General features: G+C 46.7%; 1 long non-coding RNA gene across 1 annotated transcript; it reads right to left on the bottom strand.

Annotated features, from left to right (window-relative positions):
* Positions 1-5,976: 5,976 nt before the first annotated feature.
* On the bottom strand, positions 5,977-20,930 carry LOC111768231 (uncharacterized). The gene is made up of 2 exons (XR_002800410.2): positions 20,773-20,930; positions 5,977-6,225 (listed from the first exon to the last, which is right to left on the bottom strand). It is a non-coding gene; the product is annotated as an uncharacterized lncRNA (long non-coding RNA).
* Positions 20,931-23,860: the final 2,930 nt, after the last annotated feature.

Below are 23,860 nucleotides of genomic sequence, written 5' to 3'. Positions count from 1 at the left end.
GAGCCAGGCAGTCAAGCAGGACTTCAGAATGAGGGTGTGACCAGAGGATGGCTTTGAAGGATGCACATGATTGGGGCAGGGGAGAGTGGCAGAAAGGAGGCTGGGAAGAGAAGGGTATTGCAGCACGCGACATAGGTAGGTGCCTCTTGCCACACCCCCTGGGCCCACTGCCAATTCCTCTCAGCCACGCTGGACAGTTCCTGTGCGGGCTGTCGATGTCCCATCCCAAGCACTCACGCATCTGCTAGCTCCCTGTGAACCCATTCATCCCAGGAGTGGGTGTAGCCTAGAAGTGTGTGTGTGTGTGTGTGTGTGTGCGTGTGTGTTTGGGAGTAATTAATGCCTCCAAGAGCAACCCTGTGGTCACCAGCCTTCAAGATGGCTCCCAGTGACCCTGCCTCCTTGTGTCATGCATCATGTTGTGCTAGAGTTGATCGTGTGGCCAATAGCATACCGCAGAAGTGATAGTATGTCACTTCTGAGATTAGGTTATGAGACTGCAGCTTCCATCTTAGGTGCTCGTTCTCTCTTCCCCTCTCTCAGGTCAGTCACTCTGGATGGAGCACATTGTGAGTGGCCCCTGTGCAGAAGCCCAGAAGGCAAGGAACTGGGGCCTCTTGCCAACAGCCGTGAGAGTGAGCCATCTGGAAGTAGGTCCTTCAGCCTGAGTTAAGCCTCCAGAGACTGCAGCCTCGGAGGACAGCTTGACTGGGACCTCACGAGAGACTTTGAGCCAGAACCACCCAGCTAAGCTGCTCCCAGATTCCCAACCCAGGGAAAATGTGAGATGATAAATGTTTGTTGTTTTAAGCCAGTAAATTCTGAGCCACGAAACCGTTACTCAGCAATAGACAGTGAATACAATTCTTATCCAATAGGGAAGAGGAATACATCCTCGGCCTTCCATCTTTTGGAGGAACAGTTCTGCACCATGATTCAGGGGGTTCCCGGTGGGACTGGGCCCCAGTTGCCATAGTGAAAACCAGCTCAGTAACTGACTTTCCCTCCACTCCCGTCACTTCCTCACTCTAGCTTTCCAGGATCATTTCCCAAATAAGCAACTTACACACAAATCCTTGTCTCAGGCTCTGCTTTGGAGGGAACTCAAATTAAAATGGGAGACTGCACATATGAAGACTTAGAGTCTAGAATGTGAAAACTCCCTGGGGCCAAAGGGAGACAGAACTGGTTGGCATGAAAATTTTGAGGACTATCAGCAGACAGCCCAAAGTTCCAGATTCATGCACTTCCTGGTTAAGACTAAACAATCCTCTTAGCCTACTGGGCGGGGCTGGCTGCCGTGTTGCCCACATCTTCATCAGCTGGGTGGGAGGAGATCGGGAGGGGTGTCTTGGCCCTCCTACCAATTTGCTGTATCTAGAAGTCACTCTGCTTCCCTGGGCCTCATCCTCTAACCTTAAATGGTTCTAATGCAGCTCACTGTTCTAGATGCTGGTGAAGACTCGCTGAGAGACGACCCACAAGTGGTGAGGGGGTCTGAGGTGGTCTCTAAGTCCCCTTCTGCTCAGATCTCCCGAAATCAGCCCTTTGTCCCCACACTTCATGCTGCTTCCTAGGGGAGAGAGACCTGGTGTTTGAACTATATCAAAATCATGGGGACTGGGGATCGGGCCGGCCGTGAGCATTAAGATCTGCTCATCCTTCTGCCATGTCGCTCAGAGATGGGATGGGAGGGGCAGAGTTCTCACATTGGAAAGTGACAGCATCATTTCCTAATTATCACATTTGGGGGAACAGATGGGGAAGCATGTGGAGGAATTATGGGCTTCTTTAAAAAAAAGGGGGGGGCCATGTTTTCTAAAGAAAGTTGCCACAGAACATTTCCACCCAGTCGTCCTGAAAGCATTTGGGGTTTACAAGGCATTTAGTAAATAGGATGCTTTTTACAGATGAGGAAACAGAAGTGGGTGAGGGGAGGCAGGACGAGTATTTAGTGAACACCTGCCGTGTGCCAGCCCTTTCACATTGGCAGTACATTTTGTGTTTATAGCAACCCTGAGAGGTAAGCATCATAATCTGTGTTTCAAAAACAAGAGAATGGAGGCTCAGGTATTGAGAAGTAGAGTTGGTATTTGAACTTCGCGATTGTCTGGCCCCAAAGTCTCCTTTAGGGTTTGCCATGTGGAGATGAGGGGAGCATGGGTTCTGCCATCCTCATGTTCCTGGGTTAGTGCTCAGATGGGCATAAAAAGCCCTGGCACAGATCCTCAAAAAGTTAAACACAGAATTGTCATATGATCCAGCAACTCCACGTCTAGGTAGACACCCAAAAGAATTGAAAACAAGGACTCAAACAGATACTTGCACACCTATGTTCATAGTAGCGTTATTCACAACAGCCAAAGGTGTAAACAACCCAAATATCCATCAACAGGTGAAGAAAGAGACAAAGTATGGCATATACATGCAATGGAGTATTATTCAGCCATAAAAAGAGATGAAATTCTGATCCATGCTACAAAACCAATGAACCTTGAAAATGTTATGCTAAGGGAAATAAGCCAGACACAAAAAGACAAATATTGTATGATTCCACTTATATGAGGTATCTAGGATAGGTAAATTCATAGAGACAGAAAGTAGAATAGAGGTACCACGGGCTAGGGTAGTGGGGTGGGGGTGGGGTACTGGGGAATTAGTGTTTAATGGACAAAGGTTTTCAGTTTGAGATGGTGAATAATTTCTGGACATGGATAGTGGTGACGGTTGCACACATTTTGAGTGTACTTAGTGTTACTGAATTTACTCTTAAAAATGATTAAAATGGTAAATTTCATGTTATGTATATTTTACTACAATTAAAAAAAAAAGCCCTGGCACAGGGCAGATTTCTGCTCGGAGCCTTGTGGGAGCCTGAGTGGCGGAAAGATGAAGTCGGATGGGACAGACCTGGAGAGGCTTCTTGGAAGGAGCGGGATTCAGCTGGGTCTTGAAGGGTATGTGAATTTCATTAGGCAGTTTTGGAGACAGAAGAGCATTCCAGCACAATATGAGTAGGGCGAGGAGGATCTGCGAGTGGATGGGGTGCGTGTGCCAGGCTGTAAACAGTCCCATGTGGCTAGAGCTACGCGCCCATGGTGGGAAAATGCAGAGGCGGCTGAGAAGGAATGGGCTGGAGGACTCCCAGTGCCAAGAATTGTCCACCTCCAACTGAGGCAGAACCCGAGGGGTACCAGCAGCATCCTATTAGGATGAGACCCCTCCTCAACACAAATGATCATCGAGATGGCAGCACTGAGTAATTCCGTATGACAGCTCTAACCTCCAATACACCTTGTTGTCTCTACCACCTGGTCTCACTACCCTAAAACGGTCTGGCTATGCCCCTTCCTCCACTCCTTGTGGCCTCAGCTACCAAGACCAGCTCAAGGTCCTGCCACAAAGATACACTGACTAGTGACTAACAAGGACCATTGTCTTTTTCAGGTTTTAGAATCATTTTGATGGGCTCCCTCCCTAATAAGCACTAATAAGTCCATGGATTAGGAAAGGAAGATTTGCTCCTCATTGTCTAGGAATGATGTTTACTGGGGCAATGGTCTGATTGTGTGTCGCCCCAAAATTCAGAAGTTGAAACCTAACCCTCAAGGTAATGGTATTATGAGGCGGGACCTTTGGGAGGTGGTTAGATCATGAGGCCTCTTGAGGTCATGATGGGATTAGCACCCTTATAAAAACAGTCTGAGAAATCTCCACAGCCTCTTCTGCCATGTGATATCCTCACATGGAGAATAGCAGGTCGCAACGAGAAGTCTGCGACCTGGAACAGGGCCCTCACCCAAACGTGCTGGCACCCTGATCGTGCACTTCCAGAGTCCAGAATTGTAAGAAACAAATTTCTGTTGTTCATAAGCTGCCTGGTCTGTGTATTTTGTTATAGCAGACCAAATGGACTACGACAATTGGCATGTAAGACCTCCTTCATTTATCCAACCAGGGGGTGCTTTCGATGTGCGTGCTCCGTGCCCACAGCACAATTCCTCATCCCTGTGTGGCATGTCATGGTTATAAAGTTTTCCACCTTATATCCTTTGATCTCTTCAACAACACTGGAGGGGACTATTATTATCTCCATGTTACAGATGAGGAAAGGGCAGTTATGAATTGTGCCTCTGGTCCAGGGATCTGGATGTTACAATTCCCTGCTCTTTCTTCTACACAAACACCCCCTCCACCTGGACCCAGCTGATCTCTTCAGCCAGCTGTCCTGGGGCCCTGCTGGCTGAGCGCATCCCCAGCACGGCTCATCTTTTCTCACCTGCACACTGTTCCTCCTGCTTTTCCCTCTGCCTGGTATGCTTTCCCCAGTTTGTCTTTCCACCCTCGGGCTCAGCTCCCACTTGAACGGAGACTTTCATGAGTAGCCCCAAAGAAACAGGGTTTGGCTTCCCTGATCCTCTTCATGTTCCTCCTGTCTCTTTCTGTTGGGGTCCTTGCCGTGGCCTGGGGAAATTTCTCACTCGACACCCAGAAAGAGCCCTGGTCAGAGGACCAGCCAGAAGCCCTCGGCTGGCATCTCGGTTCTGATAGTCACTGAGTGTGACTGTGGCTGAGCCACTTGCTTGAGCAGAGCCTCTGTTTCCCCCTTTGTAAAGTGCAGGTAAGGATAATGCCTGGCTGTCCTATGGAGGGTTTCAAATTAAAATTAAATAGTATACTATCACCTATTAGAATGGCTAAGAAGAGAAAAAACAAAGCCGAGCTGAGAATCCCAAGTGCTGGCAGGAATGTGGAGCAGCTCTCACGATTTGTTGCTGGGGGTGCAAATGGTGCAGCCACTTTGGAAAACAACTGGGTAGTTTCTTATAAAGCTAAATACACCTGTGACCTAGTAATTTCATTCTTGAGTTCTTACCTAAGAGAACTGAATATTCATGTTGTTATAACAACCAGTATGTGAGCTTATATGGGGTTTAATTCATAATCTCCAAGTACTAGAAGCAACCTCAATGACCTTCAGCTGGTGAAAGGATAAACAAGCTGTGGTACGCCCATACAATGGAACATATGACATTCTGGAAGAGATAAAACTATAGAAACAGAAGACAAATAAGTGGTTGTCAGGGGCTGGAGATGGGAAGAGGGGTCGACTACAAAAGGGTACAGGGGAATTTGAGGGTGATGAAACTGTTCTGTTATCTTGATTGCCATGGTGGTTTTATGACTCCATGCATTTGTCAAAACTCACAGAAGTGTATACAAAAAAAAAGTAGGTTTTACTGTTTATAAATTATGCCCCAATTTAAAAAATGAAAAGAAAATTAGAGGATGGATGAAACCACATCTGGGCAGATGGGAGTAATAAATATCTGCCATCACCCAGCCTCTTGATGTTAGTAGTGAGCATGTTACCAATGCTTTGGACCCCTACCACACACTGAGCAGGCTGGGAGACTCCCAGCTCCCCTTCCCCAGCCAGTGCCCTGCGGGAGCCTGCCACTCAGGGCCTTGTGCTGATCTCTGAATTGAACAGATTCCCACTCGTCTATCCACCCTTCACAACCCCGGGTTGTGAGCACCGTCAGGGGAAAGCACTTTTTCACCCACCTACAACTAAAATCAGTGCAGAGATGGAGAGAAATGGGGAGGAAGGGGCAGATAATAAAGAAAAGAATGAGGGGTGGACTTCACAGCTGGCATAGCCCTGAGTCTCCCGCACACTGCACAGCGTACCAGTGCAGGTGAGTCTGGAGAGTAAGAGAATCAGTCACGCAAAAGGCAGGCAAAGGGCATTAGCTGGTGAACTCTGGACTTTGACTCTGGTTCCATTTACATATTTGATGACAGGATGGATTGGCCTCCTGAGCTTGGCAACAGAATGCTTCCAGCTCACTCTCTGATCTTGGGAAAGAAACTTTGTCTCTGGGGCTTAGTTTCCCCAGGTAGAACGGGTGATGGAATAGATGATGTCTAAACTCCTGGGATTCCCTGGAACCCCCAAGTGTCACGCATAGAGTTGGCACATGGCATTTATTTAATCCATCTCAGATGTGTGGTTGAGGTTGGAGGACCACAGAGAGTCAGTGCTAACAGATTTCCAGTTGTGTTGAAGTTGAGTGGAATAGACTGTGAGCTGATTCCGGTACTGAAGATGATGACAAGCTCCATCAGACAGATTTTTCTCCAGCTTCAAGCTCCTTCCTGAGAGAGAACACCTTGGACAGTTCTAAGATTTCCTAGGTGAGGGTGAAAGACCACATCTGCCTGGAAAAGCCAAGAAATGACTTCGTTAGGTGGACAGATAATAAAGGGGCCTGCAGCCGCTGTTGAGTCTTCGTTGAAGAGCAGAATGATGATGAGAATTGCCATGAATTCAGTGCCAGGAACTTTTTCATGAGTTATTTCAACTCTTGTCTCCTGGTGAGATAAGGTCTCAACCCCCATGGAGCTGGCCGACCACTCTCCTAACACTTTCTTTAAGTTCTAACCCAAACCCACACACTCTGGAGGGGTGTACACGTGTCACACATTACACACTCTTCCTAAGAGGCAATGTTACTGGGGAGATGCTGTCTACCATCTGTATGCAAGTCACTCCCAAAACACTCTCTCCAGATTGCTGTTGTCACACATTCTGCTGCCCAGGTCCCACCACTACTGATGTTCCTTCTACAGACTCTCCAAACTCAACATCTTACTCTCACATCTGCTCCTCTAGGATTCCTTGTCTCAGTGGGTGGTCCCACCACCTCCCCAGCAACCTGAATGAGAAACCTGGGCATTATCCTTGCCACCCTCCAGCCCATTAAAAAGTCCTTTCAAGTCTTCCCTCCTGTATCTCTAGAACCTCACCACTTCTTGTCCATCCCAGTCACCCTGCGTTAGGTCAGGCCACCAGAATTTCTCACCTGGACTAGTCTCCCACACTTTCCCCTAACTGGTCTTAAACAGGGATTAGACCACCTCTTTAAAAAGATAGTCTTCATCAATTGCCTCTCCTGCTAAAACTTCATCAATGGCTCCCCTGGGGAGGTCTTTGTTTTTGTTCTAATATCCTCAGAGATTCTGATTTCTGAGCTCTGGATGGAACCCATGAAGCTCTCTGGGTGACTCCAGGGCATATCCAGGTTTAGGCAACACTGGCCTGTGTGACCCTTGCTTACCCTGCCTCCTGCCGAAGTTCCCAGTCCAGTCTATTTCACTGACATGTAATCCCATCCGGCATGGCTCCCTGGAGAGCGCCCTGTGCTGCCCTGTCTCTGGAACTGGGACATGCTGTTCCCTGGACTGGGCACCCTTTCGTCCTTCTTTACTCCTCTAAGAGCATCAAGGACGGAGGTCCATCCTTGCTCTTCAGGAGTTTCCTGCCCTCGCAGGCTGGGTGCTCCCTGTGCTTTCAGCACTGTGCATGCCCCTCCATAGAACGCTGATTACACTGCACCATCTAGCTACCGACCATGACCGTAAGCTCCTTCCACTTGGAGACTGTGCCTTTTTTCTCTGAGCCCCAAGCATAGGGCCAGAACAGGGCAGATATTCAGTAAATATTTCCATAAAAATACAGTCTCTCCCAGCTTTCAGATTTTCCAAGCCTTTTTATTGGAGTGTAACACACATACAGAAAGATAGACAAACCCTAAGTGTATGACTCCATCACTTTTGACAAAATAAACACTTGTGGACCAGTTCAAGAAACGAGACCTCCCAGTTCCCCAGAGAGCCCCCATTTGCCGTTTCCCAGTCACTGCCTCCCCTCGAGGGTAACTGCATCTGACTTCTAGAACGATCATTCGTTCTCACTTTTGATCCTTAAACTGATGGGCTCAGGTTGTGTACTCTTTAGTGTCTGCTTTTTTCTCATTATTATGACTGGAAGGTCATCTGTGCTGTGAGTTCATCGGTGGGGCGGGTAGCTGGGATCTGTTCGTCCTCATTTCAACCTTCAGATTTTTTACAGCAGAATGGGGAAAAAGAATTCCTTGTCTGTGTGGATCCTGGGGTCCTGAGCCTTCTGTCCCCACTCTGCAAGAACCCCCACCCCCACCCCGTGGCCATTGCAAGGGCAAGCCCACCCCTCTCAGGCCTCAACCCCTGTGTCTGTGGAGGATGAGCTATGTGTGATTTCTTGGGTCCCTTCTGGCCATCTCTGCCTCGAGCTCTTCATGCCTTATGCCTGGCTCCCCTCCCCACGGAGATGACTTCAGGCCGAGGGAATGCCAGGCTGGAGCCTGATTCAATTAAGGGGGAAAGAGGAGCCTTGTGAAGCCACAGGGCAGGCGTGCCACCATACTGACCCCTCAGAGGCTAGTGATTATGGGGCACAGCGCCGGGCCGAGGCTGAGGCCAGCCTCAGCAAACCTGATTACAGGGTCTCTGGCTGCGGCCTGCCTACGTCTCTCAGAGAGTGCAGTCTTTATTCCTCCAGGCAGGTCCCGGACAGGCAGGTTTAAATTGAATCAGGCCCTGGTCCCTGGCACAGAATGGGCCATTCACTGGCCCCGCCGTCCCCTAGCAAAACAGACCCCTCGGCCATATGGTGATGTGGGGAAATTGGTGATGTGAGGAAATTGGGTGGACGTGTGGCTGGTGGCCAGGCCTTGCAGCAGCCCTCACAGGCCAGCTCAGAAGCTTGGGCTTAGGGACAGATGCCGGGCCAACAGCCATCGTGGGCTGAGCGAGCTGAGAGAACACAGGAGGAGGGAGAGTCCTGGGTTGGAGTCTAACACATCACATGACAGCAGTGGGTCTAGTCCCAGCCACGTCAAGTCACAGTGGCAGAACCATGGAAAAGCGCTCAGCTTCCCTAGTGTGTGGCCTCACGTGTATGAGGACAGTGATCCCTGTCAGAGGGCTGTAAGGATGACACAAGATGAGGAATGAGCCTGTGGAAGGGCTCCATGTTAGTCTGCGGCCTCTGTGAGACAAGAAGGGGCCCCAGGCAGGACCGCCCGCCACATGGTTCCTCCTTTTTGCCAGCTCAGAGGGGGTCACCCTGACATCTAGCTGTCTGTGTGGCTGGTCCATGGGCTGCCAGATATCTGCTCCTATGACATCTTCCCAGAGGGACCCAAGACATAACTCCCAGATTTATGGATGGAGAAACTACCTCTCAGAGGTTAAATGATCAGCCTCACATCAGAGGTCAAGGGGCGATTGGAATTCAGATCTCCCAGCCCCAAATACAGCAGCTTTGCTCCAATCACTATCTTAGAGACAAGGAACCCGTGGTCAGAGAGGGAGAGTGATTCCCCTGAGGTGCGCTGTGGCACCCATGTTAAGGCCTGACCCCAGCTTGGGCTACCTGGCCTCCAGGGTCCTCAGGGCTGGTCAGGGCTGCAGCAGCAAGACCAGTGCATGGTGAGTGGCTGGTTTGGGAGACCCCGGGAGTGGAGGCATCAAAGGCCCAGTAAATATGCAAAAGTGAATCCTTAGATACAGGTTTGGCTGCCACAGCAAGTGTGCCAGACTCAGGGCTGGAGGCTCCAGCTCCCAGGCAGGCCGAGGAAGCTCTGCTCTCTCCCATCCATCCCCACGACCCCCCAACGCTGGCTCTCACTTCAGGTGTCTGCCCCTCAGTGGAGCTGATCGAGGGTCCCACCGATGGGCACCCCAGAGCATCACCTTGGTGCTCTTGGCTTCGGATCAGACCTGCCTTCCTCCTCCTGTTTCCATGGAAACACCTCAGGATCCATTGATCAACTCTCACTTGAGGCTTTCATTAGCCTGAACGTTGGAATAAGTTTTGATTCAAACATGACACTTTTTAACGCAGTAAAAAACTCATTTTGTACAAAACCCCATTATGTGGAACAGACACGCGAGTTGATGGCCAATTTAGTTAATAGAGCTTTGCAGCTGACATTGAATTAAATCTGCAGGAAGCAGCCTCTGTTTTCCACGGGAAGAGTCACGTGCAGATCGGATCAGCAGAGGGCTGGCGACACAGAGGGAAGGCTGCCCCCTGCCTGCGCCCTGCCTGCGCCCTGCCTGCGCCCTGCCTGTCCCACCCCACCCCACCCTCCCAGCCTCTGCCACGCCCTCCTCCCTCAGCTGAAAGTAGTGTCCTTGCTGGAGCACCTCTCAGGGGCTCTGTCGCTCAAGGATGAGCCCAAGATCTCTAGCTGGGTACTCATGCCCTCCCCAAGGGTCTCCGCCTTCCTTGAACCTGGCCCCGCCCTTCCCTCCACACTGCTCGCTCATCTTTGAATACACCGCACTCCTCGTTCCAGCTGCCTATATTTGCAGGTGCGTAGTGCCATCCCCCATCCCGCCATAATATCTGTCTCTTCATTTTCAATTGTCTCAAGACATTCCTGGTTATTTCTGAGCCTCCGTCTGTAAAATGGAATAATAGCATCTCCTGAGAAAATATATGTAAAATACGGACATGCGCGGCATGGCTCAGCTGAGCCACAGCGGTTTCTTGGCTCCCTCCCTGTGACAGCGCTTTCTCACCTGTAAAAGGCAGGTAACAATAGCACTTCCCTCCCTGGGGTCCTGGAGGATTAAATGAGTTAGTACAAGTTGGGTGCTTGGGATAGTGACTCCGTGTTGTCAGCACCGATAGACAGTAACCATTTGTCCTTTGGAATGGAGCCCCCGCCCCACCCCTCACTCCTGATGATGAGAAGACCCTCCACCCACTGACCAGGGGGGCAGGGTCAAACTCACATGGGCCTCCTGGCCTGCAACATCTCCAATGGCTCCTAGGAGGATCTCACATGTAAACCAAGGCCTTTTCTTCCCTGGTGGGGGTCCTTGGGGTCCCTGGGGCAGGATTAGGTGAGATGCCTCTGACCTGGGCTTATCACAAGTGCTGCTGTGTCAGTCCCAGGATCTGGGAGCGGCTTCTTCAGGAAGCTGCTGCCCCCTGCTCTGGATGATGCTGGAGCACGGCTGCCGGAGCACACCTACTCCCCTTTCTCATCCCATGCTCTTTGGGGCCTTTCCAAACATCCTCACCTACGTTACAGGACACCTAGAGTTTATCTGGATCCTTCCACCAATTTGTTTTATGACCTCAGATAAGCCACGTCCCCTTTGCAGCCTCAGTTTCTCCTCTTATAAACTTTTAGCTGGGAAAGAGTTTGGGAACAGATCCAGAAGAGTTATTTTAAACTTTAGGGTATATCAAAATCACCCAGGTCGCTGGTGACAATCCTGGGCCCCAGCAGGGAGGGTATATGATGCCCAGGAGTCTACAGCTCATGCTATAAGAAACATGGGCTAGATGCTGAGCAGAGGCCCTGAAGTGGGCACCGTGGGCTGGTGGGGCCCCCAGACCACCTTCAGGCTGCCGAGAGTGTTGAGGGCTGATAGCTCTGTGTGGACAGCCCACCCACATCCACTGCTGGGGTCACATCCCCTTCCCAGAGCAGTCGTCACCCCATGACTGCTCAAGGAGGGGTGGGAACCAAGGCCCGGGCCCTCACCCCTGTCTGGAGCAACTCAGCAGGCCCGGCTCGGCTCCAAAGCTCCCGGAGTGTAGGCTGGGAACCTGTTGGGATTGCATCCCAGCTTGATTTCTCCCTCTGCCCAGTCCTGCTTCCTTCACTCCCCGGTAAGTCTCCTGCACAGTAATCTCTGACTCAGAATCAGCTTCCTGCCTGACCTGCAATGGCACCTTTCTAGACATCACATAACAGTCATCAGCACTGAGTAGGAGATTTTTGCATACAGGGCATGTACGTAGTGCAAGAGATGCAGAGTTGTGTGAAAGACGCTCACAATTCATTCAGGATGCAGACAGGAGAGCCAATGACTGCAGGACGGTGAGCCCAGGGCTCTGAGAGAGGTTTGTACCAGGGCTACGAAACACGCAAGCCAGAGGCCCTAATCCTGCTAAGGGGAGTGCCTCATGGAGAGTTAGTGTCCAGGACGGGAGGCAGCGCTGAGCCTGGCTTCCAAGGGCAATCAGGATGCTGCCAGGTGTGCAAGGGGGAGCAGGTGCCAGGGGTGGTTAGCACAGTCTTTCAGTTCCCCTGGAGAAGTCTCTCTTCTGGAAAACCCGAGGCTCAGGATGGACGAGGAGAGAGACGGAGGACAGAGATGAGCATTCTCAGCCAGAAAGCATTTGCTGTTGTTTTTCACCCGAGCAAGCAAGTGAGAGAGGAAATGGGGCGGTGGCAGCCGGCCAGCCCGGGCAGGAGGAGCGGCCACATCCGACACGCAGCGAGCTCCCCCAGCGCAGCCTGGACGATTATTATCCAACAGTTGTCCTGCTATAAAATGCTCCGGATCCTGAGGCGTTTACAACAAAACAGCGTGTCTGGGAGCCTTGGGCACCATCTCGCAGTGGAGGGAACAGACCTCACTAGGGGGAGAGATCAGCTCGGCTGTGATGCCAGACCCCTGTCCCTGGAACACTGCTGCGCCCAGAGGGAGGGCGTCCCACCTGGCTGCCCAGCTGCAGGTGTCCTGGGTCACCTGGAGAGTCCCTCCTCCCAGAGAGGACGGAAAGCTGCTCGAAAGAGAGGACAGTGTCACGTGTGGTGAGCACTGATTGATCTACTGCAAAGGCCAGCATTGGTCAAACCTATATTCACTGTGCCAGGCCCTGTTCTTGGTCTCTCATCCTTGCCCTAAGAACAGACCACAGCCTGGTGGCAGATGGGGATGATTAGCAACAACCTGTGAAAAAGGCAGTGACAGAGAGAACTCGGGGGGTCCCAGCTGTCCATGGGAGCACAGCAGAGGGCACCAAACCCAGTAACTAACCATTGAGGGCCATTTCTCAGAGGCCTTAAGGTAGAGTAGGAGTTTGCAAGTAAAGGGGAGCGTGTTAAAGGGAGAGGGAACAGCATGCGCAAAGTTGTGGAGGGGAAGGAACACTTGCAGAAAGGGAGTGAGAGATGCTCCAGGGAGGTCACTGAATCCAGGCCACCAGAGCCCCCGAGGAATTGACCTTGGGGAGAAGGGCTTTAAGCGTACCATAAAAATGCCTTTTCATGGAGATCACGTGGTTTTCTAGAGTGAGGATGGCTTCTAAAGCTGGAAGCCCAAACTGAGGAGCCCTGATTTGACCTAAAGAGAACAGGTAACAATTCTTGAATCACTTAATGCCAGATTCATGCAAAGGCCACAGACCACTGGGGTTGGCCCTTCCCACCGATACATGGAGGGGCAGCACCTGAAGGAGCCTGAAAGGGAGGACTCAGCAAAGTCTTGAAGGGGCCTCTGTGAGTCCTCCTCTCCCAGGAGCAGTGGTGGGCGTGAGAAATGGAGGAGTCTTCTCCGCCAGTGAGAACATGGCACCGATGCCCACTGGGGCCCAGGAGAGGTTAGCAGGCTCTACCAGGTGTGACTGTGGCCCAAGGTCCTGAGGCCAGAAATAATTTCTTCTCTTCTGTGTCATTATTTCCTGCTAGAAGTAGAAAAAGCCGAGGGTGGCACTCCTTGTGAAGTTAAGGGGGGATGTCCCCAAGCTTTCAAAAGGTGTTTTATTCTTTCTCTGTTTGGATGAGTAGAGCAGAGATGAGAGAGAAGAGAGAGAAAGAAAACGCTGAGGGATGGAGGGAGATAGGGAGGGATGGAGGGATGCAGGAAAAGGGAGAGAGGAAGTTTGAGAGCAAGAAGAGTAAGATACTTATTTTTGTTAAAAGAAAATGAGGTTTAGCTACAAAATCCTGAAGTTATGGGGGGTGGAGGGGTGAGTGGTCTCAGCCTTCTGGACATTCCTAGCAGCTAGGTGGCGCATTTCTGGTTGAGTTGAGACAAGCTACATCAGTCAGGGTCCAATCAAGAGACAGAAACCACAGCAATGATTCCAACACAGAGAATTTAATATAAAGAATTGATAACTAGGTATAAAGCTGTTAATGAGGTGACTGGAAGGATAAAAAGACAACTCTGAGTTATCACAGAGGTAACAGTATGAGAAGCTGCTGCAACAAAGGGAAGAGTTTTGGATGTGTAAATGTTGAAGTTTAGAGGAGAGGACCCACAGAGCTGAATGAACCCCAGGCTTCTGGTGGGGACAGCTATTTGCTGACGCTGGGGTCTCTGAGCTGAAGGAGGAGGCCAAGGGAGCTAGGACAAGACCTCTGAGAAGAGGGCTCTGCTTGGCAGGTGCTGGGGTCTCTGAACGGGACGGCAAATTGAGACAGGGCTGCAAGAAGTAGAAAAATGAGACACTGCATTTGGCTGCTGCTGTGGGAAGGCCCTGTGGTGCCAGGGTGGAGAAGGACACCCCGCACGGCCCTACTGGCAGACCCGTAGAGGGAGCCAGCTGGCGATGCAGAACTGGGGTTTGCAGAGTCCCCTCCCCAGGACCATGGAGCTGATTCTAGCAGTGGACTTGGAGCTGAGAGAAAAGATGGTGATTGCCACTGTAACTTAGAACAGAAGGACAAGCCTTCTTGGTGTGTGGAAGGGCAGGCAAGGCTTGTGTGGGGAGGAAGATCACTGATGCGTCTCAGCATAGAAAATGGGGAAGAGACGGAGGAAAAAAGGATGAAAATCACTCATAATTCTCCTCCCCAGAATGACCTCTGTTGACATTTTGATGTATTGCTTTCCAGTCATTTTTCCATGAGCAGTCTTAAAACAAGGTTATGATCTTACACATACCACTTTACATCCTAATTTTCTCTTATATGTCATATCACAGTATGGGATGGGTTGAATTGTGTCCCCTTAACCCCAAAAGGTGTCGAAGTCCTAACCCTAGGACCTGTGAACGTGACCTTATTTCGAAATAGGGCCTTTGAAGATGATCAAGTTAGGAGGAAATCATACTGGAGTAGGGTGAGCCCCCCAATCCAACATGGCTGGTGTCCTTATAAAAAGGGGAAATTTGGTCACACTCACACACGCACACAGAGAGAACGCCACGTGGAGACTGAAATTATGCTGCTACAAACCGATGAGCATCAAGAATTGCCAGCAGCCACTGCAGCCAGGAGAGAGGCCTGGAGAATGTTCTCCCTCAGGGCCCTCAGAAGGAGCCAACCTTGCCAACACTTTGACCTCAGACTTGCAGCCTCCACGACTGGGAGAAGATAAATGTCTGTTGCCGAAGCAGCCCGTTTGCGGCACTCGGTTACAGCTGCCCTAGCACGCTAACAGCAAACTCTCCTTGAACAAACAGAAACAGAATAAGCACATTCCCTTGTGGTTGTAAACTCTTCCTTAACCTAATTTTAATTATGTATAATATGCCACCAAATGGATAGAGCCTAATTTACCTTATTTTGCACATCTTCTGACTGTTGTAAATAGCATTGCGCTGATCATATTTTTTCATCAATCTTGTTTTCTTATTTTGGATTATTTCCTTCAGATATATTTCTTGAAGTGAAATTATTGGGTCAAAGATATATATAGATATATATATATGTATCTATCTACATATATATACTTAAGGTTTTTAACAAAACAAGACTTTTTCCTAATTATAAAGTTAATACACGCTTATTATAGATAATTTCCAAAATAAAAGAAAGGATGGGCATGAAAAATTAAATCACACTAGCCAGAGATGTCCCATACAATTTTAGCCTATTTTCTTGCAATTATTTTTCAAGCTCTCAGTACTTACTCCCAAATTTCATTCCACCAAGTTACATTTCCACCAACAAACCATATATGAAAAAGTCTATTATCACCTTCTAAAACCTTTGAGAATTTGATTGGTGAAAATCATGCCATAGTTTTACTTGGCATTTGATTTCTAGGAGCTTGAACATCATAAAGTGTTTTTAGCTACTTCTTTGTCCTCTGCCCGATGAAGTCCATTTTGCAGGTTTTTAAAAAGTCAAGATCTTAGTGTTTTTTTATGCAATTGTATAATCTCTTTGTATATTAGATATTAACCTTTTGTTACACTGGTTACAGGTTTTTTCCTCTCTTTTTTTGTCTTTTAATATTGGTCATTTTTGAGGGGTCAGCCCCACGGCCTAGTGGTTGGGTTTGCACGCTCCTCTTCGGCTGCCCAGAGTTTCACTGGTTCGGATCCTGGGTGTGGACCTGGTACCACTCATCAAGCCATGCTGAAGTGGCGTCCCACACAGCACAACCTGAAGGACCTACAGCTAGAATATACAACTATGTACTGGGGGGCTTTGGGGAGAAGAAGGAAAAAAAAAAAAGATGGGCAACAGATGTTAGCTCAGGGCCAAGCTACCAAAAAAAGAAAAGTTGGTCTTTTTAAATGCACATTTTATGTATTCAAACTGACTGCTCTTTCTCCTCATGATTTCTTCCATTACGTTTAGGTGGTCTCCCCATTCAGAATGTGAAGTTATTTATATGTTCTAGATTTCTTATGGTTCTGTGTTTTTATATTTAATTCTTTAGCCCATCCGAAATTTATTTTGGGGTATGACATGAAATGAGAGTCTAAAGTTTTGGGTGTTTTCTTTTTTCACAGCTTTCAGATTGTCCTGCATAATTTACTGAATGATCCTCCCTCTTTGTGAGGCCTACTGCAGCATACGTTACATTCTTATGATTCTAGAGCTGGTTTCAATCTAATTCTGCTGTTTCATTGACCCATATGTTCATACTTATGCTAGTCCCTTAACTTCTAGCATTATGTTTTGAAAAGAAGTCAGGCTAGTGTTTCCTCATTTCTCTGTGTGTGTGTGTGTTTGTGTGTGTGTTTCCCTTCAATATTCACCTCTGTTTATCTTCCTGGTGGCATTTGGGATGAGAGGGGCTTCCCTTTGAGCCCCTGTCTCCCAAGGTGGAGTCAGTTCCTCCTCTTACCATATTTCTGAGACCCCTGGAGCAGCCAGATATAGAAGAAGCGTGGAGATTGTGAGCACTGAACTCTTACTCATTTCAGAAATGGAGAAATCTGAGTCACCTGATGCTTGGAAAACAGAGCCAGGGCAAGTCCTGGAGAAAAAAGAAGGATCACATGCACGAGTCCCCTGCTTTTCAGGACTGACTAGTGGACCTCCCCAGACCAAAGGGCACCAGCATTTCCCAAGCCTGACTGATGACAAGAATTATCCAGGGCTTGTCTCCATTCCTGGGTTCAACTCAGACCTGGGGAACCAGCATCTGCAAGGGAGGGGCCCAGGAATCTGTGTGCCTGGGTGATTTTTCACCTAAGACAAGGCTGGAAAACACGATGCTAGAAGAAGGCAAAGCAAAGATTGAAACCAGGAAGCCATCCTGGACTACCCAGACAGCAGAATTGGCACCAATAACCCAGTGAAGAGAAAATCCTGGGAAGGGCCTCTGAAAGAGGCTGGATTCCCGCTGGGCCAGCAATCTTGGAGATAGGATAAAATGGAAGGAATGACAGTTATCATAGCAGAAAGGAGCAGATAGGATTTGTCAGGCCTGGGTGGAGCGAAAGGAGCTTGTCAGGAAGCAGAGAAGGATTCCAAATATCTTCAGCAAATATTTACAGAGCCCTCTGCTGCGTACAGGAGACACAGAGGCAAATAGGGTGTGGCCTTGTCCTAAAGAGCTCAAAGACAGGTAAATAGAAGATTACAATAGAATGTGATAAGTGCCATGATAGAAGGATGTAGCGGGGAGTTAGCATTCATTCAGCCTAGAGCAGTGTAAAGAGACTTCAGAGACAAGATGACCTTGTATTGGGCTAGAAGGATGCCTAAGTAGCAGATTCTTGGGCAACGGTTGGAGTGGACTGGACAGGTGTGGAGAGGAAAGTTGGAGGAATTTTGGGAAGCAGAAAGAAATTGAAGGAGGCTGGGAAGCAAGAAAATGCTTAGTGTTTTGGGAAAATTGTAAGTGGTTCAGTCTAAAAAGTGTCTAGTGTGTCTGTGCAGAAGCCAGGCTAAGAAGCTTGGGCTTAACTCTGAGTTCAATAGGGAACCACAAGAGGGTTTAAATAGCACAATGAGGTGATCAGATTTGCATTTTAAAGACATCACTCAGGCTGCCATGGAAAGATTGGATTTAAGAGGGGTCAGATCCAAAGTAGGAAGACTGTTTAGGAGGTTGTTGTAAAAGTCCAGGCATGAGCTAAGGAAACAGGAATGGATGGGTAGGGGAGGAGGTAGAGATGAGAGAGAGAGAACAGATTTGGGTAGCTTGGGCTATAGGATTAGAACCTCTCTTAACAATTGCTCCATCTGCATGATTTCCAGCTTTAGAGGGTCCCCTGGATGATACTCCAGGGTGGAGTGACTTTTCCCTTTTGCATCATTTATTCTTTCATGCTTGTCGAGGAAGATACCATGCTAGGCCCACTGAGGGCTCCATCTGGTATGCTCTAAAAACGAGAATAAAGCAACATTTATTGAACCTTGTCTTAGGAACGTACATTTTCTTAACCTTCAGAGTAATTCTATAAAGTGTATAAATTTGTTGCCATTTTACAGATAAGAAAACTGACCCAGAGCGGCTAAAAATTTGCTTAGATATATAGAAATGCAATGGACTTTTGTATATTGATCTTATATCCTGCAACTTTGCTTATTATTTCTAGTAGCTTTTTTGTGAATTTCCTCGGCTTTTCCATATAGGTGATCACGTCATCTGCAAATAAAGTTTTACTTCTTCCTTTCCAATTGGATGACTTTTTCTTCTCTTTCCTCATTGCACTGGCTATAAACTACAATGTACGACGATGAACAGAAGTGATGAGAGGAGACATCCTTGTCTCGTTTCTGATTTTAGAGGAAAAGCATCCAGTCTTTCACCATTAAGTATAGCATGAGCTGTAGGTGTTTTGTAGATATACTTTGTCAGGTTGAGGAAATTCCCTTCTACTCCTAGTTTACTGAGAGCACAGTTAGAAAGGGCAGATGTAGGATTTGAACCCAATCTCTCAGACATTAAAGGCTGTGTGCTCAGCCCTTCCCACAGCAAGAATGAATGCTTTTTCTCCATTTGTTGCCAGCTCATTTTACAAAAAGCCATTCCCCCACCCCCTGAAAATATTTTTTAACTAGGCAATGGGGAGGAACAGATTTCTCAAAGGCTGTTTCATCAGAAACTTGATGAACGTTCTGCGTTGCTCAAATGTACAGGTTCTTATTTCTCATCAGCTAGGCTCTTCATTAATTTCATGTAAGTGGTGTAATTAAAGTAACTGTTAATTGGTGTATTACTAAGGTGCCATTATGGTATGTGACAAGCCTTAATTAGCATGTGGTCTGGCACTCAATGTTCTCAACGAATCACTCGGAAATGGAGATCTCTCTCAAGAGCAGCACTTGATATGAACAGAAAGGTAGTGGAATTTCAAGGCCATGGGGGAAAAAAGAGAGAAAAAAAATAACCTCCAGTGTTTTTTTCTCATGGAAGTGGACTCTTCATTTCCCCAGGGAACAGCATCTCCCCAGTAAAATGGACAGGGCTCAGATCACGTATTGGGCTCCAATAACCGCAAAATGATGTACGAAGAAACCACCTCTCATTGTCCTTGTAAACACAGACATCTCTTTAACCAATGTGGCTGCTTCATAAAATAGGTGACCTCAAATAGCACAGGGACCTAAATACTTCCTCTACCAAGAATGTGCTGCAAAATTTCTACCTACCTTGGGATCGAGGAGTCACCCCACTCATTCTTTTGTATATCAATATAGCCATCAATCTATCCAATAAATATTTTCTGAGCACCCAATGTGTGCTTAAGGCTCTGGGGAGATCAGAAGAGAAGTGTGGCATGGCCCTGCTCTTGAGAGGCTCCTGAACACTGTGTCCTTGTCCACACAGCAACTGTGCGTACTTCCACCGGGCACATATCACATGGCACCATAACCGGCTTTCTACCATCAGTGTCCCCCAGGGATGCTGCAGTCCTTGAAGGAGGTCTAATCTACTTTGTGCCCCTAGCCCCCAAACACCTAGGACAACACCTGAAATATTAATCAACAGGCTGCTAATAGGAATCATTCTATTTTCATTCATGGCATTAAAATGGATGACGGGGTATAGTGGAGAGAATATTGCTTTAAAATTAGAACACTTGCCAACTGGGTAAATCTGAACCAATCACTTTGTCTTTTTGAGCCTCCGTTTTACACGTCTTCAAAATGGGAATGAGAATCCATCACACAGTTTTGAGACTGCTGTGTGGCTCAAATGATATACTTTATATGATGACATATGTCAAACTGAAAATGCCATTCAAATCAATTATTAATAAGCTATTTTATTAGTTATTAATAAAAAATTTCACCCTGATACCATTTTAAGACAATACCTCAATCACTCAGAGAACATTAATTGTCTCTTCTGGCCTGAAGATTTTCCAAAGAAGTTGATTTCCACAATTTAGAGAACTCTTCTAATATCTAACAGCCATACTGGTCAGAAAGAAAATCTTTAAGACAAGACATAAACCAATTTCCTAGAGATCTCTATTAAATGCAAACTCATCAATTGTGTTTGTTTAGTTTTTTTAATCAACCCAGAAAAGAGAAATTATCCAGCATTTCGATTTAATCTATTGTTTCTAATGCAAAACCAACACAAATAAGCCACAACCTATTTAATTACCTAGCTTACAGAATTTCGATTTTAATTCAGTTAAACTAATATATTAACTGAGTTTGTGCCAAGCACTGTGCTAGGTGCTAAAGGTACAACAGTAAGAGAAGAAGGTCTGGTTTATAAATTAACTTGCTTTATAAATATAACTCACCTCCTAAATAGCTGTAATAGCTAAAAACTATGGCCAATGGCCAGAAATCTTACTTCCATAGTAAAATATTGGAAACAACCAGTATGCAATGGCAACTAAAAACTGGAGAGCTATCTTCCAGATAGGATGCAGTCTGGAAGATGCTTTTTCCCACTTAGAACCTCAGGCAATTGCAGAACAGCCTGCATAGAAGCCATGATGCAAAGTCCAACTGGACTTTCACAGTCCTCACGTACCTTGAGGTCCTTAGAATATCCACAGCCAAGGGAGTAGGAAAAAAGCTACCGTGCTCCGTGGTGTGGGTAAAGCACATCCGCTCTTTAAAGATTGATCTTTGAGCATTTTCTGATGGAGAGTCTGAGAGCACTCCACAGGGAACTTGTCAGCACTGACACTGACTGGCAAACTGTTGGTCAAAAAATGATGAAAGAGAGAGAGGAACCCCAGGGCTGCCAAGTTGCGGAACTAGATTGAGCACCATTCACATTATAGGCTCCAGGGGGCGCCATTCCTGCAGACAGCAATCTAGCACAGGAATCTTACTAGATCTGAGTAAGGACTTTGCACAGGCTCTACTTTTTGGGATCAGTACTTAACTAACACTAGAATCATTTCACAATTATACATTTATGTTATTCTAAAGTTGGCATATTTTATATGTGTGTGTAAATATACAGATATATTAATACATTTAGCAAATCTGTACATAACTCAATCTGTAGACTAAACCCGGCTCTTGAGTGCCAAGTTAAACAAACCCTACCAGATCAAGAACAGAACCTGAACACGGTAAGTGGATTTCTTGTTTGGGTAGGTCAATTACCAAGGTCTCACTGAGTTGGTGAAATCATGCTTGGGTCAGTCAAGGTCCACTCTGCGAAACTGTTAGAAAAACAATTACAATATCCTGCCACGTAATTCTTTGACACTGCTGGATTTATAAATTAACAGTTTGTGTATTACAATACCTGGCACTTTGTCCAATAGCTTCAAAAAAAGCATATAATTATGATCAAAGGGTTAATACTTAAGAGTTTTATCCTGATATCAAATTATTCTAAGTCAAGACAAGAGAACCCTATAAAGACATTTTATGGCAGCCTCTCTCTGACTCTCAGAAGCTTCTCCCAATGAATGTCATTATTCAAGGCTGCAATTTCCAGGCTGTGCATGCTCAGATAATGGCTGTTCATTCATTGTACACCTCCCGGTGAGGAAACGGTCTCAACTTCTCTTTTAAAAAGCTCAACAAGCTGGAAAAAAAGTGATTGCAAACAATAGCTTTTAAGGTCTTTCTAAAGGGGTATGATTTTCTAGAAGCTTCTTCTTTAACCCTGTAAGAATCTAACATTGGTTCTGTCCAGGTAATTCTTTCCAATCCTTTTATACTAGGCAGGTATTCCAACATTTTATTTTGAGTATCAATTGACAAAATAAGTGTACATATACTCAAAATAAATGTTCAGGTTAGCCTCTACTATTCCACTGAGAAAAGCAGGATTGGACATTCTCCATTCCACTTGAAGAAATAGTTATTCGGGGGCTGGCCCCATGGTGTAGTGTTTAAGTTTGGCACACTACGCTTCGGCGGCCCGGGGTTTGCAGGTGTGTATCCCAGTCACAGACCTACACCACTCGCCAGCCATGCTGGGGCCACAGCCCACATACAAAAGTACAGGAAGACAGGCATGGATGTTAGCTCAGGACAAATCTTCCTCAGCAAAAAAAAAGAAAGAAAGAAAGAAATAGTGATTCAGTACTTCTTAGGTACCAGACAGTGTTCTAGGTGCTGAAGATTCAGCAGTGAACAAAGAGACAAAGACTCTGCATTCAGGAAATTTACATTCTAGAAGGGAAGACAGAATTGAGGAACACATATATTTCAATGTGTCAGTTGATGGACGACTATAAAGAAAAACAGAGCAGGGTGAAGTGATTTTAAAAGCACAGTTCTTGCTTTTTTTTTTAATGAAAGGACATGGAGAAAATATTTGCAATAAATACAGCTAACAAAGGACTAATATCTAGAACATATAAGGAACTTTTCAACTCAATAATAAGACAAACTATCCAATTTGAAAACACACTAAAGACTTAGCTATTTCAAAAAGAAGATATACAAATGGCCAAGAAGCACATAAAAAGATGTTCACCAACTTTGGTCATGAGGAAATGAGAATTAAAACCGCAATGAGATACTACTACAAACCGTGTGGGATGGGAGAAAAGTTTTTAAAGACTTACAACACCAAGTATTGGCAAGGGTGCGGAGCAACAAAATGTCATTATTGCTGGTAGAGCGTAAAATGAGACAAGCACTTTGGAAAATACTTCAGCTTTTTCTTGTAAAATTAAATGTAAACTTCCCTATGACTCAGGAATTCTACTCCTAGGTGATTACCCCAAAGGAATGAAAAGATTTGTCCACAGAAAAGACTTGTGAGCACTGCTCATAGTAGCTTTACTCGCTATGATAAAAAACTGGGAAAAACTCCACGAACATCGATCAATAGATAAATGAATAAATGAACTGCAGTGTATTCGTACAATGAAAAAGAACACCTACTGGTACAATAACATGGATGAATCTTAAAATCATTACATTAAGGAGCAAAGAAGCCAGACACGAAAGAGTCCATACTACATGATACTGTTTATGTGACGTTCTAGAGCAGGCACAACGAATAAACAGTGACAGAAGCCAGATCAGAGGCGGCCCGCAGAGGGAGAAAGGGGGAAGTGGTGGCTGGTAGTGACTACAATGGAAATAAGGGAACCTTTGGGGGTGATGGATATGCTCCACGTTTTCATTGGGGCGATAGTTACAGAGATGTATATATTTGTCAAAATTCACCAAACTGTTCACTTAAAATAGATGCATTTTGCTGTTTGCAAATTATACTTTAATGGCACTGAGACAAATTTTTGAAAGAAAGGAGTTCAAACTGAAGTTCAAAACTTAGGGGCCGGCCCCTTAGCGGAGTGGTTAAGTTGGCGCACTCCGCTGCGGTGGCCCGGGGTTTCACTGGTTGGGATCCTGGGTGTGGACATGGCACCTCTCGTCAGGCCATGCTGAAGTAGCATCCCACATGCCACAACTAGAAGGACCTACAACTAAAATATACAACTATGTACTGGGGGGATTTGGGGAGAAAAAGTGGGGAAAAAAAACCCTTAATAGATGGGTTTAAATAGAGACCAGAAACAATAGGGAAAATTGGTAAAGTGGAATATAAAGAAATGATCCAGAATACAGCACAGAGACAAAGAAAGACAGGTTAAGAGACGTGAAGGATAGGGTGAAAAGGACTAACATATTGAGCT

Source organism: Equus caballus, chromosome 15 (assembly GCF_041296265.1).
Source record: "Equus caballus isolate H_3958 breed thoroughbred chromosome 15, TB-T2T, whole genome shotgun sequence".
Taxonomy (NCBI): domain Eukaryota; kingdom Metazoa; phylum Chordata; class Mammalia; order Perissodactyla; family Equidae; genus Equus; species Equus caballus.
Note: the sequence above shows the minus strand (reverse complement) of the source record. Positions and strands in the feature narration are given on the sequence as shown.